General features: G+C 36.5%; 1 long non-coding RNA gene across 1 annotated transcript in view; it reads left to right on the top strand.

Moving 5' to 3' along the window:
* LOC111941518 (uncharacterized) overlaps positions 1–13,106 on the top strand; it is a 20,635-nt gene extending 7,529 nt beyond the window's left edge. Inside the window, exons 4-5 of the long non-coding RNA XR_002870084.2 lie at positions 3,372–3,546; positions 11,171–13,106. This is a non-coding gene — a long non-coding RNA (uncharacterized LOC111941518). The remainder of the gene's footprint in view (positions 1–3,371; positions 3,547–11,170) is intronic.
* Positions 13,107–17,553: the final 4,447 nt, after the last annotated feature.

Consider the following 17,553-nt stretch of genomic DNA (forward strand, 5'->3'; position numbering starts at 1 on the left):
CTTCCTTCCTTCCTTCCTTCCTTCCTTCCTTCCTTCCTTCCTTCCTTCCTTCCTTCCTTCCTTCCTTCCTTCCTTCCTTCCTTCCTTCCTTCCTTCCTTCCTTCCTTCCTTCCTTCCTTCCTTCCTTCCTTCCTTCCTTCCTTCCTTCCTTCCTTCCTTCCTTCCTTCCTTCCTTCCTTCCTTCCTTCCTTCCTTCCTTCCTTCCTTCCTTCCTTCCTTCCTTCCTTCCTTCCTTCCTTCCTTCCTTCCTTCCTCCACTTCCTTCCTTCCTTCCTTCCGCCACTTCCTTCCTTCCTTCCTTCCTTCCGCCACTTCCTTCCTTCCTTCCTTCCTTCCTTCCTTCCTTCCTTCCGCCACTTCCTTCCTTCCTTCCTTCCTTCCTTCCTTCCGCCACTTCCTTCCGCCACTTCCTTCCTTCCTTCCTTCCTTCCTTCCTTCCTTCCTTCCTTCCTTCCTTCCTTCCTTCCTTCCTTCCTTCCTTCCTTCCTTCCTTCCTTCCTTCCTTCCTTCCTTCCTTCCTTCCTTCCTTCCTTCCTTCCTTCCTTCCTTCCGCCACTTCCGCCACTTCCGCCACTTCCGCCACTTCCGCCACTTCCGCCACTTCCGCCACTTCCGCCACTTCCGCCACTTCCTTCCTTCCTTCCGCCACTTCCTTCCTTCCGCCACTTCCTTCCTTCCGCCACTTCCTTCCGCCACTTCCTTCCGCCACTTCCTTCCTTCTGACACTTCCTTCCTTCCGACACTTCCTTCCGACACTTCCTTCCTTCTTTCCGACACTTCATTCCGACACTTCCTTCCTTCCGACACTTCCGACACTTCCTCCCGACACTTCCTTCCGCCACTTCCTTCCTTCCGCCACTTCCTTCCTCCCTCCCTCCCTCCCTCCCTCCCTCCCTCCCTCCCTCCCTCCCTCCCTCCCTCCCTCCCTCCCTCCCTCCCTCCCTCCCTCCCTCCCTCCCTCCCTCCCTCCCTCCCTCCCTCCCTCCCTCCCTCCCTCCCTCCCTCCCTCCCTCCCTCCCTCCCTCCCTCTTCCTCTTTCTCTCTTCTTCTCTTTCTTTTTTTTTTTAAACTGGAGGTAAAATAGATTTCAATCTATGAATGTTTATAGCCATCTGCCTTCTCATATATGATTTTTGAAAGATCTTAGGTATGCTGGAGTATTTGTTAGTGGAAGAGCCTTAGAGTAATAAAACAGTTGTTAGAGATTCTAGGGAGTCCTTTTAGGTGCACAGATCAGACACTCCTTCACTAAAAATTATTTTCCTTCTTAGCTTTTTGTGAGGTTCCTGGAAAACTAAGTCTTCAGGAAATTATTTCCTCCAATCTTGACACAGTATGACTTCCCTTGCTCTTACAGTTCATTCTGCAAAAATAAAACTTCTCTGTTGCCAGCTCTTACAGAATTTGTTACCTAACATTTTGCGTAGTTTTTGGACCCTGAGTTCAGATGATGAGATTTTAAAGGCTTTCTGAAATACTACATCGTATTTATTATAAAAAAATCTGACGAAAACTGGTTAATGTGGAATAAAAGAATTTAAAATCACCATTCTGTAATGTTGCTGGAAACACTATATTATATAATAATATGTAGTGCAGCAGAATTACCGTTTTTCTGAACTCTATTTCTCTTTCATGCAAAATTAGGAAATAATTATTGATGTATTGGTAAAAAGTAGTGATTTATTTATGTCTATGCGGTATATATTCTATTAATATATACTATAGAGCTGTATTATATCTAGTTTTGTATATATTTATATACTATATTCCGTATATCACCTATATCTATAAGATTTATATTTATGTGTAAAGTATTTTAGTTCCTTATGAAAACAGGAATCATAAGTAAACTTTGAAACATTTGAAAATTTAGTAAAATAAGTTATGAGAAAGATTAGTTTGTTAATTATTTATTTATATATAAGGTATATAATTGTATTGAAACCAACATTTTTTATCTAATTTGTGACTGTTTTCCTTTCCTTTACTCTGTGCAATTTCAACCTCTTGTCTCACAGATCTTGTCTTAATTTGGATGCATAAATTCATTTTATGCTCAGTTTTTCACAAGAGTGGTATTAAGATTACCACTGCTCAGTGAGAAATTTGATCACTGCAAATAGTCTCCCACTTCAACTTGCCTATATATTTAACGGCATCAACTACAGGTAGATACTGAATAACTCCAGCTGCTTTGAAGAAAGAGGCTTTTGAAATGTTTCTGAGAGATTAGGGGAAATTATTGAAAATATGTCTAAATATAATAAATATCATGTATAAATATATCTTAATGGATCAGTTGTACTGTCCAGTAAAATACATTTGAAAATAATTTCCTTTAGCCTTATGAAAACTGAAATACAGAGCAGAAATATATTAGCAGTCCACTGCTAATAGGACTGAAGTCCTTTCATGTTAGCGTGAAAGTAGACCTCAGTGTAGTTCCCACTGCAAGATGTTTCTGATGACACTGGAGGCAAGGATGACATTTAGTCTTCCACACTGAAGTTTCCATCTTAAGTAATATCCATTATCAATAAAGTTTTTCCTACTCACAGAAGTTATCTTAAAGATGGAGATTGAAGGAACTTGATTGTGTTCTCTGGCAGTAAAACTCTCAAGCTGGGTAGGTGTTTTGTGGGCTATTTTAAAAAATTGTCCTAAGTCTTGAATAAGCTCCACCTCACTTTCTGTAAACGAGACTTTCAAGGCTAACTGCTTGTTCCCACACCATATGAACTGAAGCAAGGATTGGATCCCAGACTTCTGCAGTTCAGAACCACAGACAAGACTGGGAATCAAACTTCTGTGGTATAATATTTGCAAGACATTTAAAGAAGTGCTTTTGCATTTTCTCCTGGCTGTGGCAATCTGTGTGTGATTTGCAACTGTGCACGTGTCTTGTTGGCCAGATGGAAGAAAGTGTTACTTCCAGCTCTCTTTGTGCTGCTCACAGGAGTTCTTGTGTTACTCTGAGGATGCTGGTGTTCAGGCCTTCATGCCATCACCATACCACAGCCAGCTCCCCGTCTAACAAGATCTGGGAAAGGGCAGTGTGCATTCAGTGCTGTGCAGTTTTGAGATTCCCCTGTTGTGGAAATCTCTAGGTCAAAAGTCTGGCTACGATATACCTTGTGTGAGGATTGATTAATTTGTCACATACCTAGCATTGCAAATCAGTCTGTTCAGAAATGAGAAGAGGCCCTGAAATGTAATGAGTTTGCTAAATAGAAATAAAAACATAGTTTGCCTCCAAACACTTGGGCCTTTTTGATTTACTCACTTTTTATAATCCAGTTATCCTATGGAATCATGTACATTATTTTGGATCTTTGTTGTAATATATAAAATTTATGTTTTGTCTTAAGTTTAGAGCTTCAGTCTTAAGATACACAAGAACTGCCAAAAAGTTCAATATCTGTAGCTGTCTATAACTGTCTGTATGGAAATGAAAGATGGATATCCCAATAGCACCTGGAATCTGAAATCAAGAGATTGCGAAAAAGAAGGCAAAACCCTATTTGGATTATACTTGCTTTGGCTGTGAGTATTTTGAAAAAGAAAGTACAAGTTTTGTATTTGTCTGCCTTGTGCACTTGCATACTGGAAGAGACTGCACCTGTATTTCTGCACTTTCTGTATTTGGATGAAAGACATAAAGATCTTCTACTGTAATGAAGCATGCTATATAATACTTAAAATTTTGATGGTGACCATCACTGTGTTATTTGCACCAGGAATGTTTTGGTGACACAGTTTCTGCAAAAAAGGATTGTGATGTCAGAAAAACAATATGATTACTGTAAAGCAGCTCTTGGCTTTTTTAAGGATTAATGATTCTGTTTCCATATAAATAAGTTGCTGAAATACATATTAGCAGAATATATACTAAATAGAATACTTAGAAAATGCCCAGAAAAGACAAATGTGAGCAATTTATAAGTGAATATGTTGAAGAATATGTGATTTTACTCAATACACTGAAGGAACAGTATGCCTTCCTTAAAATAACCCCCAATCAAAGCAAAAGTGAAATGAATTCCCTGTCAAATAAAAATTAACTACAACTTTGCAGTAAAAAAATTAAAACAATCCTCCAGGCGTATAATCATAATAGAAAATAGTTTAGTCCTTTTTTAATTTGGGGTCACTTTTCCCTTTTTTTGAGTAAATTGTTGCTGGTTTAGTTTTGTATCAGATTTAGTTTTCACCAAAAGCAGTTTTATTGCAACACAAGGAAAACCCACAAAATAAATTCATATTTCATCTGAAACAGAAATTATTATACACAAATAGGTCTTTCCCACTCAGTTCAGTGTTCCTGTTGAGTTTTGTTTTAACTAATACAGATATCAAAGTCAATCATACTTGTCCTTTTGACTCAGATATTACCTTGTCAAGATTTAATTGGAGAGTTCTAACTTATCCATTTGTTGTGAAAGCAAGGCTCTTTCATACAAATGGTATGATCATTACTTTTTTTCTTCCTGCTCTCTGATGAAAGAGCTAAGCATTTGGTAGATTAATTGGCTTGTGAAATTGCCTCTTACTACTTCTAATTGTATCTATTTTTTCATTATAACTTTCCTTACATTTCTTCCCTTATATTTTCTGGCCTCTTAGTCTTACAGTAGCAATTACCTTTCTTTGAGTAATATTTTTTTTTTAAATTCATTTTGGAGAGATTATCCCATTCCATGAGGAAAGCAGAAACACGTTTAAATGAGAGACACTTCATCAAAAAGACTTGTAATCCCTGTTGTGTCTGTGTATTTTCATGTCAGTTTGGAAAGTATCGTTAAAAATCCCCTTCTTTCAGATTACTTTTCTCATGTATTTTCCATTTTATATCAATGAAATGCAGTGAAAGACAGAAAAATATATATTATATAATATATATTATATAATATATATTATAATATATAATATTATAATATATTATATTATATTATAATTTAAGTTACATTTTCTCCCCATCTGATAAACTACAGGCTAAATAGTAATGTAGCTCTCATATTTCTTGCCATGTCACACAGTGGAGACTCTTCCTCATTTTCTGTTTTCCTCATAAAAAGGTAAAGGTTAGTAGTATTACAAGAGTGTAATACACTACCTGTTCACATGTACATGTCAATGATCACAAAAATTAGGACTAAAATGACAGATACAATAAATGTTCTTCAGGGTCTTTTGTTAGTCTAGATTTAGGTCACAAATTTCATTTCCCAGGCTGTTGTTCTAAGAGGAGCCAGTCTGGAAACATAAACATTCTTTTACTTTTTCAGAACACTGGCTTTGTAGTAGCATTGAATTAGGAGTTTTCATAACTTTTTCAATATTCCTAACAATCCCTTTTAAGACATAAGGATTAATTTTTAAACAGTACATTTCTTGCACAAATCCTCTGCCCATGTTTCCATATGGTTTAATTTTAATGCCTGTTAATCCATACTATTATTGCTTGCCTCCTTTTACTGGAATTCACTGGAGGAAAATGATATTAGGGTTTTCCTTTTTGAAGAGGAGGGTAGTTGTTCTGAAAAGAGAGCACAAGATGAAATAAAAGAGTACATTTATGAACAAAATGGACATAATAATAAAAGTTTTCCATTGAATCTCTGTGGTCTAAAGAGGATCACTGACATTCTGAATGAGAACAAAGTCTCCCAGAAAAAAAATTAAGACATTAGCAATGTTTTCTGGAAGCTTAAATTTCATGTTATGTCTCATATCACTCATTCAGATGAATCTTAGAAATGGAAAAAAAAAATAGTGTCTGTTCACAAAGATTATTTTAGTTAATATATGTAACAACTGCTTAAGTACTATCTGATAGGATCAAACAATTTTGAGGAAGTCCTTTAGCTTCATATTTGGTTATTCAATGTATCCCTAATTTATATTACCTTTTTTATATTACCATATTCAAAACCAAATGCATTTTTAACATATATTAATATAAAATACTTCATAATATTGTCTCATATATGTTTAAAACCCAGGAATATTTTTGACAATGATTTTATATAGAGTCCTTCATGCATTCAATTGAGATATTCATGGTCCTAAAGAAACCTGGAATGTGCTAATATAATTTGCTGAATTGAGGCCTCTAATTCTAATGACCTAAAAAAACCCTTTAAAAAACAAGGAAATAACCTTCAGAAGAAGGTTTAAATAAAACTTGACATATTTTACGTCTTGGAAAAACAAAAGCTTTTGCAGTCTTGAAATACCTCTTTATAGACAAAGTTGCAATTTGCACTTCAGAAAACATCTAGATACCTAAAGTACAGTGAAAATAGAGAAGGAATTTTCCCTTTTCTTAGTTTTCTGTCTTTAAGAATGCAGACAACAGTGTTGAAACATGTTTTTACAAGTTTCTGAATTTCAACTTTTGGGGCTATTTCTTGAAAAAGTTCCAAGTTATGAAGTCCATACATCACATTCAGAATTTCTGTAGTTTTATAATGAGCAATGTTCGATTTACCAGCAGGAAAATGATATATCTTGTAAATCCCTAGAACTTTCTATATTGGTACTAAACTTTAATTGTTACTGATTTGCTACAAAATGGTGGTGTTAGGGGAGGAATTTCAGGAATGTTTATATAAATTATTTTGAATTTGGTTAATTATCTTTATGACCTTCTTCATCATCACACCTTTCAGTCTTTAAGGTCTCCCTACAAAGGCAAAGCCTGTGTTTTGTTTCACGTATTTGCTGTTTTGGTGGTTGTCTCATCAGGTTAAAAACTTTCTGTCACTACTTTGATTTCTGTGTTCAGATTCTTTCCTGGAATGCTTTAAAAGTTTTGCAGTGATAGCTTCTCAACATGAAAAACTGGAATAAGAAAATAAATTTTAATGGAAAGTTGTTGAATGCAGGTTTTTGTTCTTGTAAATCACATTTCTAGAAACAGTGGCAAAGTGTTTTGGTCTTTTTATCCAAGAATATATAGGATTAAAAAGAATCTTTCAGCACATCCAATCTCTTCTTATTTTAGACAACTATACCACATAACCTTTTTTGATAAAGTTCTATCTTAAGATGATCTGGACTAATTTTGCCACATTGCTCCTTAGGGAAGTCTGTTCAAGAACTTCATTGCTCTTTATGTTCTGTCCTGGGATTGTGTTTCACTTGACGTTTGTTCATATCACATTATTGTCTTGTATCACTTTTAGTTTAGTTGTTCCTCACCTGCAGTTTCATTCTTTTGTCTGTTTTCACTAGCCAATTAATCGCACTCATATAATTCTTTCTGGGTTTTATCTGTCTTTATCTGTACTACTAGCATGTGTCGTAAAGTTTGCTGTCAACGTCTGTATGCTTGGATTTTGTTTCAAGGTAAAGTTGACAAATACATTAAACAAGATGATTAAGAAGCACTCAGGTGGGATACTTTATTTCTTGTGACCACTTGTGATAATCTCATTTTCCCCGCATTTTGTTTTTTGTTTTACCTGCCTTATCATCTTTCCTGTAATCCCCACCTTCTTCTACCATAACTAAGAATTTCCCTTACGGTGTCATGGCATAATTTTTGCTGATGCCCAAGTGGATTATCTCTGTTTCATTTCCTTTGTGTGAAAATACATTGTTTATTTTTAAATGTGTGCAATATCTGATCAGAGGTTGTCGTTACAAATAATTTATCTACAGACAAACCTCATGGAACCTGAAGATTTTTCTCCCGGGTCTTAAAGACCAGGAATTGCAAGGTAGAGATTTCCCAGAATGATATTCACTTCTTGTCTTTGCTGTGTCAACCACCTGAAAGCTGTAAGTCAGAAACTAAAATTTGCTTATTAGTGGAAAAATACAATATTGGGATGTCTGAAACAGTAAGTATCAGCAAAAGTTTAAATACTTTGATGTAAAAATAAGCTCCAAACTCAGACTTTCTAGGGAATGTTTTTATTGGAAGTTGATTCTAACCTAATCCAATTTCTTGGGTTTGTATTACTTGTTCCCTTTTAGACAAGTCACCAAGTCACGCTTCTTTTTGGCATAGATCATCTTCCTATTTTTAGCAAAAGTTAGGTGGGGAGGAGTGAGTAGAAAAGAATCACAAAAGGTCCTTTTTATTTCCATATAATCCCATGTAAATATTTGGAGGAAAATTGTATTTCTTTGTAGCATCCTAGGTACTTGATGTACCTTTCAGCAGTTCCTGGTGATAGGTTTCCAGAATGAGAACACAATTGCCATATAACCTGTCTAGGAAGGCCTTGAAGACCTCTTGCAAACTTTACAGCAGCTAAAACCCTGCAGAATTACAGATTTTGGGTGCAAACTACAACAAAGAAGGGTTTCTGTTGTCTAGCAGGATAGTAAGCCTTCAGAACTTCCATCTATTTAGTCGTAAATTTTATATATATTTTTAAAAATATGTGTGGCTTTTTCTTTTTATTTAAAGGTCATAATTTCTAGGGATGTATGTGATTTCCATAGTAAAGCACTTCTTTGCAGTATCTTTTAAAAGTATACAAGCAGTCTAGGTATCTTGGTGGAAATAGAGATGATGTAAACAAAGGGCAATTGGCCCACAAATCCTCATGTCTACAGGAAAACAGGAACAGTCTTCTCTTCCACCATGCATGGACAATGTAAGTTAGGTCAAAACTTAATTTTAAGGTGATAACAAGATAATTTCTTGACAGATGTGTTTAGGTTCAATTAGGTCTGCTGGATTAATTAATGAATGTTAGCAAACTACCCTCCTAAAACTGGCCTCAGAAATGCAACTATTTCACAAGTCACTATTTTGTAGTTTTCTTATGCCTTTCTAACTGGTTACTTTTATATTTCCAAAGCTGGGATTTCGCCTTTGTCAAGGCTGATTGCCCACTTCCTTTGCCGCAGAAATCTTAAATTAAAGTCATCAAGGTGCTGGTGTCTGAGACTCTCAAACCATTCTACCCAAGACAGAATGTTCTTCCAATAGACTAATTAGAGAGTTTGAAATTGAATTGATTTTCAAAAGAACACCAGGCTCTGCACACACGAAGGGGCTACAGCTCTCACAAGTGGAGGACTAATACTGCACGGAGCTCCTGGGCTGACCTGGATGCTCAAATCAAGTGCAGATTTCTCCAGCTCCACATTGAATTGAAGGCTCATAAGCTGTAACTTCTAATTTCTATTTTGTTTGGATTATTTTTACCTCAGTGAATCAACTAGTTCCTGCTAACTAAGCCTGCAGAATCCTAATGAAGACAATGCAATTATCATACTGCTCTGAAGTATGATAAGTAGCTCTGAAGTAGGAAGGCAATAACCTTGACTCTGCTTAGTTACTTCTGGAAAACTAGAGTGCATTTTATTTACAAGAATGCTCCAAGCAGGTAGCTTTTAATCAATTCCATGCTGGAAAGCCACTTTTCTGGAATTTAACAAAAAAAACCCCAAAAAACCAAAAAAACAAAAAATCCCAAACAAACAAACAAACAAACAAAAAAACCCAAAAAAAACCGCCTAAGTGCCTGTGATTTAGCTCCTTTTATTTGCTTCCTAGGATTAGTAGTCCATCCGGCTATTTTAATATGCTTTGTCATGCATTCTTCCCCCTTTTTTTTTTTACTTTGTTTTGTTTTCTTTTTCTATTTTGATATTTGCTTTAACCATGCAAAAATTTCTGTGATCTTTTCTAAAACAGAGCTTCATGATTAATTTTTGTTCAGAAGGCTAGATTACCTGTTCTCATGCAGACAGATCAGTGACATACAAGAAAGGAAATGTGAATTGTCTGCCCACATCCCATAGTGTAGATAGCATCTCAGACTGAGCTATGCACCTGGAATATTCTTAGTAATATCAAGAACCCATGAGGTGTGTCCAATAGCACTTCATTCCTCATTCCTTGCTGCAGTCTGCCTAGCTATGTTTGTGCAGACAGCAGCTCTTTAATTTAAGGATGAAAGGAATTATTCTAAGCAATTTTTTACTGAAAGTGTCTTTGCTCTTGAAGTAACATGTTGATTCCTCGTACCATTGAGACTGTATTATGTAGTTCATTACTTAGAATATCAAGACAGAATTGCCTAATAAGAGGAGCATAAGACAAGATGATTTGCATAGCTCAGTTGAACTTCAGAGTTTGCATTTCTGAGCAGGAGAAAATGCCAAGATTCCATAAGGCAACTACTTATTCCAAATCTGGCATTTCTCCTATTCAGAAACACAGATTGTGAAGTTCAGTGAAGTTACTGAAATCAATCAATTTTTCCCGAGTATTTTAATAACAAGTACATTTTCTGTTTATTAGTGTTTTGCTGGTATACTGTTTGCATATTAAGATATTAATTTAGTATATTCACTTGAATGCTGTCTCTTTCCTGATTCTCCAAGAAAAAATTCTGTGGTACATTTAAACGAGTAAGGAACACAGTCAGGTTGATACACGCTTGCCTTTGCTGGAAAATTAAGATGAATATCATGCACAGCTCATTTGTGGCTTTGTCTTATGTCATTCCATCAGTTTCGAGTTATACAAGTAATTTCTAGAACCATATAAATAAGGTGTTTCACACAGACAGTGTGTAAACCTGACCTGAAGGTTGTGTCTGTGTGAATGAATAAAATTGACTCTTTGAAGCCAAAGCCTGTATCTATATGGCTTTTCCTCCTGACTATATTCTGTCAGGAATTCACTGTATTCTTATTGGGTATGATTCTTGGGCTGTGCAGATCCTGGAAATACAATTTTGAATTTTAGAAGAGAGGTAGTTGGCCTGACCAAAAGTATGCCAGGAACCTTGATAACAAATTCACATTACACTTGTGCACCCATGCTGTGATCCTGCTGAGCTTATCAATACAGTATTACCAGATTTTTTTGTAACCCTGCCTGCCTTAGGATACTATCCAGGGTTCCTTTCTGGCTCTTCAGCCCCAGTCCAGCTCTCTGTACTGAACTCAGTGGCTTAGGGATATGTGCCTTCACATAAGTGTTAGAAGGGCAAAAATCACCTCCTTCCTTAACCTAGTTTTACTTAGTAGCAGAAGTGCTGCTTCACAACCTGGGGAGAGGAAAAAAATAAATGTAATGGTACATTTGTCAGACCTTCCTCATGAGCAACGATTGTTACACACCCTCTACTTTGCAGAGCCCCTTGTTCCCCCACTGGAGGCTTTAAACAAAGATCTCATCTGTGATTTGCAGGTTTTGTGAAACCCATGGAACCTCTGAGGATCTGCACAATCTGCCTGAGACAAGACAGCATAGCAAGCAATTGTATGTAGAAATAATGACATTCATTTTCAATATCCAGATAGTTTCTGCGAGCATTTTTCAATGATTTGTTGAAAAACTGACTTTAAATATTTTGCTTTTCATTAGAAAACATGATTTCACAGTGACAGACATATTCAACTCTTCTGGGGATCTTTTGACATATGTCAAAATATTATGTTGTTTGAGTTGTTTTGGTATTTTTTTTTTTTGTTATTAACATCATCAGAACAAAGAGTGAGAACATAGGTTCTGGGCTTGAAACATGCTGTTGAATATTTTACAAGACTATAATAAAAGATAGTTTGATATGCTCTTATATGATTTGCTACTGCAGTGAAAAACAGCTTTTAAAACTTTATAAGCAGCTATGGCTATTGTCCCCTGCTAAAAATCAAATTCTAAGTAACAATTTGGTTTCTGTCATACTTCAGAAAATGGTGTATTCTGGTCTGGTCTATACTTGATATGTTTTACTGACATTATTATATTTGCTAGCAATGCAATTTTTTTTTTGTCATGATAACTGTCCTTCACACTACCCTTCCAAAGATGTAGGTACACTGGCATTCTTGCTGAAGATACGAGTCTTGCTTCACTGCCAAAAAGAGGATATACTTTTAAAACATGTTTAAGCTAGAATTACGATTTTTAGATGAGAAGAATGATTTGCCCTATGTGGGACTAATTAAAAGAGGTGTTCTTAAATGCAGATAAGACTTGAGTTTCATTGGACAGAACAGTTATGAATAAATAAAGTCCTCTCTGCTTGGCAGCAGCCTTGATGACTCTTAACAACTTTATCATGTTTTTCAATGTTTGTTTTTGTTTTGTTTCTTAAAATCCCCAAGTTCTTGCATAACATGATTGCTTCATAGAAGCCTATACTTCTAGTATTTGTAGTGTGGAGAAAAAGCTTGAAAATTATTATACAATCCCCACTTCTAACAGAGGAAATGGAAGGATCTGAGATGTGCAGTTTTTAAAATATGGTAAGCTTCAAATGAAGTTCCTTCTTTTTGAAACCTACCATTTTTAGTTTTTATTATAATGGCTTCTATAAATTTTATTTTTCTCAGTTAATTCCAAATGTTTGGATCACAGTTGCCAAAATGTTCAGGCAAAAATTAAAAAAACATAATTTTAAATGGAGTTGCATACATTAGGAGAGCATATTTTTTGGATTTGGAGACTTCTACTCAAAACTGTAGCTGTTTTCTCTTTGGAAATTGATTTTAATAAGTATACTTCTTAAGATGTGCTTTGTGAACTTAAGCTTGGGAGTTGAGCTCCGTGCCAATACTGGTTATTAACATTCCAAGATGTGTAGATTTGGAGTAAGTTTCACAAGCACAAGATACACCACCATTTTGTTAAAATAAACAGTGTCCATGAGCCTCCTCAGATGCAGTATCAAGAAGGGGCTTACTGCCTGTGTGTGACTGTACACATCTGTTAATTCAGAGATTTAAATGTGAAATCCAGCACTCAGGGACACCAGGTGGATATCTGACACTCTCTGAGGAATTTGTGCTTCATAAACCATTCTATGGATTACTCACAGCCATGCTCTTTTCCCTGCTTGTGACATAAAAAATATGGATGAAATATATGTATCAATAATTAAACCTGGTATAAATCAATGCAAGTTACTAATAAATGAGAATCAAAGACATGTTGCTGCCAAAAATCAGCTCTTAATGCCTCTTTACTTATTGAAATGGCATGCTGTATATCACAATGGTTTTGTTAATGACAACAAAATATTTCTTTAGGTGAAAGTCAGAAATATTATCCAGGTCCACAGTGAAAGCTGCAGTCTTGGCATAATTTTAGATTGAAATAAATGTGCATAGAGCATGAGAAATAAGGAGGTACAACTCTTTATGTCTACTTTCCATGACTCTTCAAAAGTACTTATATGACTTAAGAGCCTAAGGGCTCAATTCACTTGCCCACACATTGGGATCTTTTTCTATTTAAAACTCATTGGTGTATCAAAGCTCCCTTATGGGGTGTCAGAAATTACACTGGAGCTGTGGAAAAACTGTCATTTGGGTACAGCAGCTGAAGACCAACAAGGATATTCTGCAGTGCGTGAAGTGGCAACAAAATTAATGTGTCTGGCAACTAGACCTTCAAGCTTTCACCAGTTTGGGCTGGATTCAATCTTATGATCTGTTCTTGAAGAAGGTATCTGTGCCACTTTTTCTAATGAATGTCAGACTTCAGAGTGGTTATCCCTTTCTATTGAATATTTTTCTCAACATAATAACTCTTTTCTTAGCCATCATACTTGTTCCTTGCCCAAAGATTATATAAGTGGTGAGGGACAACCCCCATTTTCCACAGTAACAAAGCAGAGTTCAGCAAAACCCAAAGAATTTCCTCCATGCCACAATGATGACCTGGTGCTGTGGTCATACTTCTGAAAAAATGACAAAAGTGGGAGTGATTTCTTCTGGCCAAGGATTGAGTGAGGGAAGCACTCTCATCTGTATATTGTAGCTACTAATGGATATTTTAAAAAAATTGGTGGATGTGTCTTCACTCAATTATGTACCTTATAATTTCAAGATACAATACTCAAAATTCTGAATTTAATTCTCAACTCTGTCTTCCTGTACCTGAAACATTTACTTGAATCTGGCAATAAATCTGTCAGAAATGAGACTTAACTCTGAGAAATATAGGCACTGGTAAAAACTTTGTCCCTTAGCAGTGATTAAACATACCGTCCACGTAGGGGTCTCACCTAGTAGCCCAAGATCAGTGCTTCCCAAAGTTTTCCCTTAGCAGCCCTACTTCCAGGGTCACAACCCCACTTTCATTTTCACTTCCAGGCTTGTGGGCCCCAAGTGGGGTCATGACCCTAACTTGGGAACTGCTCTATAACACATTGAAAAAATTAACATACCAGCCAGTAAATACATCAGCAAAACAAGCCCATCCAGTCTGCCCAAGCCCCTGCCTCTCTGCCATCCCTAGGGGCCTTACCTATTAAACATGGGGTTTCAAAACCATGTATCTACTTGTGAGCTCACATACTGCTTTGTGCCTGTGTTACCATTGTACTCTTCCTTTGTGCTATTTAGCTAAGTTTAGTGTTGACAAATATGTGCTAACACTTCTGAAAATATGACCTCCTTTTCCTTGCTCATTCATATGTTGGAGGTGCTGCTTAGATTTATTATTTGCACATAATAGGGTTCACAGTTATTGTGTGTCAGAAACAAGATCTGGAGAGTCTACTGTTGCCACAGTTGGAGCAACACATACACATCTGGTAAAATTGCAGTGTAAATTGTTTTGTCCTTAGCAATTAATCACTTACAGTGTATTCTATTGATTCTCCTCCTTAACTCCTACTGGTCTTTACCTTCTTCTCTTTTCTTTGTCCTCATCTGACTTCTGTTCTCCATTTCTTATGAGCCACACATTTAATTTTTTAGCATCTTGTGCAGAAGTGCCGAGTTTGGATATGGACATGCAAAATTTCTACATGCCTTCCAGAACATTCTACCATTACATTTCAAAGACCTTTGCACTGGTTGTGAAAGTACACAGGTTAACTGAAATATCAGTATCTGCCTTTTACCAGTGGAGAGATTATAACACAAAGTCCATTACCCACGGTCACCAAAAAGTCAGTAGCAGAGAAAATCATGGATCTCCCATTCCATGTGGAATCCCATGGTGGACTCCAAGCAATGTGGTTAGCACAAGCTATACCAGTAGATGGCACTTCAGCGTTCATAGCGTTGCTCAGGCATCTGAGGGTCTGATGCAACTGACCTTCTGGTGTGTAGTTCTTCACATTCAACTTTTAGCACAGTTTTATTTCTTTTTGTTCTTGTGGTCTTTTTCCTTGTAGATTTACTCTGCCATTCTCCGGTTTTTAAATTATTATTTACCTTGCCATGACACTTTCCTGTTACTTTTACATTTCTCTCAATTTTATATTTGCTATGTCTTGTTTGAAAAAGAATAAAAGCAAACACCCCCACCAAAATAAGCAAACATACATACAAACAAAAAAAACCAACACCAGAGAAAGAAAAACAAATCTAATAAAGGGAATATCACTCACTGTTTTTGGTTTTTTTTTTCAGAAAAGAGTTATCTAGATCCTGACTAGTTCATTACTAAGGAAAACTTGGTGCTGGTGAGTGGAAGCAGTAAGGTTAACTCTCAAATGTTCTGAAGCCTCACCATGTATTTTTTTGCCGTTTGAGGTGAAGAGCTCTCTGCTAACTTGAAGTGTATCTGTGAAGCACACTACGTATTCTCAACTCTATGTTGGACTACCCTTGCTGCACACAGGCTGTAGCTACACACATTTTGCTTTTTTTCTCCAGATAGGAAATGAGGATTTTGTTTGGGCCTCTTGTTGTGGGCTGTGCCTGGATTTTGCCCCATCAGCTCATGTGATGCTCCTTGCGACCTCGCTGACAGTGGCAAGTGCCTTTCAATTAAGATTGAAGCTCCATCAGAGCCTGTAAATGTAGAATGCTGGTGAGATTAATAAATGGTCACAGCTTCCAGGCATGCTGGGTTGAGAAGTGTACAAACTCTGGAGTTTGTGCACTGTGCACATTTGGAACTCCGGCTCTGCATGTTTATAGCAATGGGCTCCATCCCTTTTTTCTTTCTCATAAGAGTGAAAATTAGTTTCTTTAAGGTTGAAGTCCAAATGTGGAAATACTCATTATTTGTGTATCTTTAATGTCACGCATTTTAGGCTTTTTGCAATTTGGGTGGAGTCACCATTTGAAACAAGGATTTGAATTGATCTGACTAAACCATTGTAGGTGGGAAAAGATTATGGAAAACATCCCTGAAGAGACTTATTTACTAGCTCCAGTGGGCATTATCTATTATATTTCCAAGTGTCTTGTCTTTGGCTTGTTTTTTTTTGGCTTTCCTTACTGTCTTGACCAATCTAGCTGGTACTAGTTATTGTCTCTGAGAATTATTGTCATTACTAAAAAAAAGAAAATTGCAAATCTGAACAATAGCATAGTTTTAAAATGCATTTTAACTGTTTCTCTCTTTTATTTGTTTGTTTTCATTTAAAAACATAGACATTTTATGCATTTCTTGCATTTTATCTACCACACATTCTAGGCAGCACAGAGTAAACATTCTAGGGATAGGTGCCACTTTCCTTGAAGAATAAACTCACTAAACTCTGTGGGAAAATAGCATTTATGGGAAATGTTAGGATCACTTAAAGATCATATAACAGGAAGATGTATCAGATGTATCAGAGGAGGATCATTCTATATTCCTACTGACAGTTGCATCCTAGATCTGTGGTGATACAGTTGCTCCTTCAAGGTTTCTTGAGGGAATGATTTCTTTTTAACTGGACATTCCTTTCAGATTTTGTAGTCTGGATGACTTGTATGTAGGTGAGCATGCCTTTTCATAGTATCACAGGATAATGCAACTTGGAAGGGTTGTCAGGAGATCGTCTTCTGGATTATACTAATGTGGAAAAAACCTTGCGTGAACTTCTCTTGTTTCTGGTTATGCACACCTTGTCCTGGTACACGTGCTGCTACAGAAAACCTGGCTCTGTCCACACAATGACCTGATTGCAGATGGAAAAGGCTGATGTGAGGTGCTTCCTTTCTCCAGGCAGAAGCAGCTCCATTGCTCAGTCTCCCCTAGCAGGGCCAGTGCCCCAGCCCTTGAGACACTGCAGAGCTAATCTGTGCAACCTCTGTCTCCATTATCCAATGACTTGCATGATTACCTGTCTCTCTTATCTATGTGTTTTGCCCTGTGACCTTTTTTAGCAATGCTTCTAATTCAGAGATGAGATGGAAGCACATTTTAGTACCTTTGGTGGCCACCCACCAACCTCAGCCATGTAGTTCCAGATGCTTCTTAAAATATGAGGGTAATTTGAAATTAAAATGACAAGTACATGACATGAAGCTCAGCAGAAGATTATAGGAACACTGTTATCTGAGTAAGAATATTTCAAATTTCTAAGGGATCTTGGAAAATTTATTAAAACCATTATTATGTAAAACTTTCTGCATATAACCATGATACACTGAGTAATAATGATTTTTTTAAAAAATACTGCATTTTCTGCAGATTTCTAAAATGCTATTAAATTTACCATTTAATTAATATTTTTAAATGGCTCAAAGTTTTGAAATATTAAATTTCTATTTTTAATAGTTCAAAAATCTTTCAAAACAGATGGGTAAAATTCGGGTCTGGAATATGCATGATGTGGTTTCATTTTGAGAAGTTCTGAGTATCTGTAGAACTCACTGGTACAGTGGAAGGTTCAG

Source organism: Cyanistes caeruleus, chromosome Z (assembly GCF_971803275.1).
Source record: "Cyanistes caeruleus chromosome Z, bCyaCae1.hap1.1, whole genome shotgun sequence".
Lineage (NCBI taxonomy): Eukaryota > Metazoa > Chordata > Aves > Passeriformes > Paridae > Cyanistes > Cyanistes caeruleus.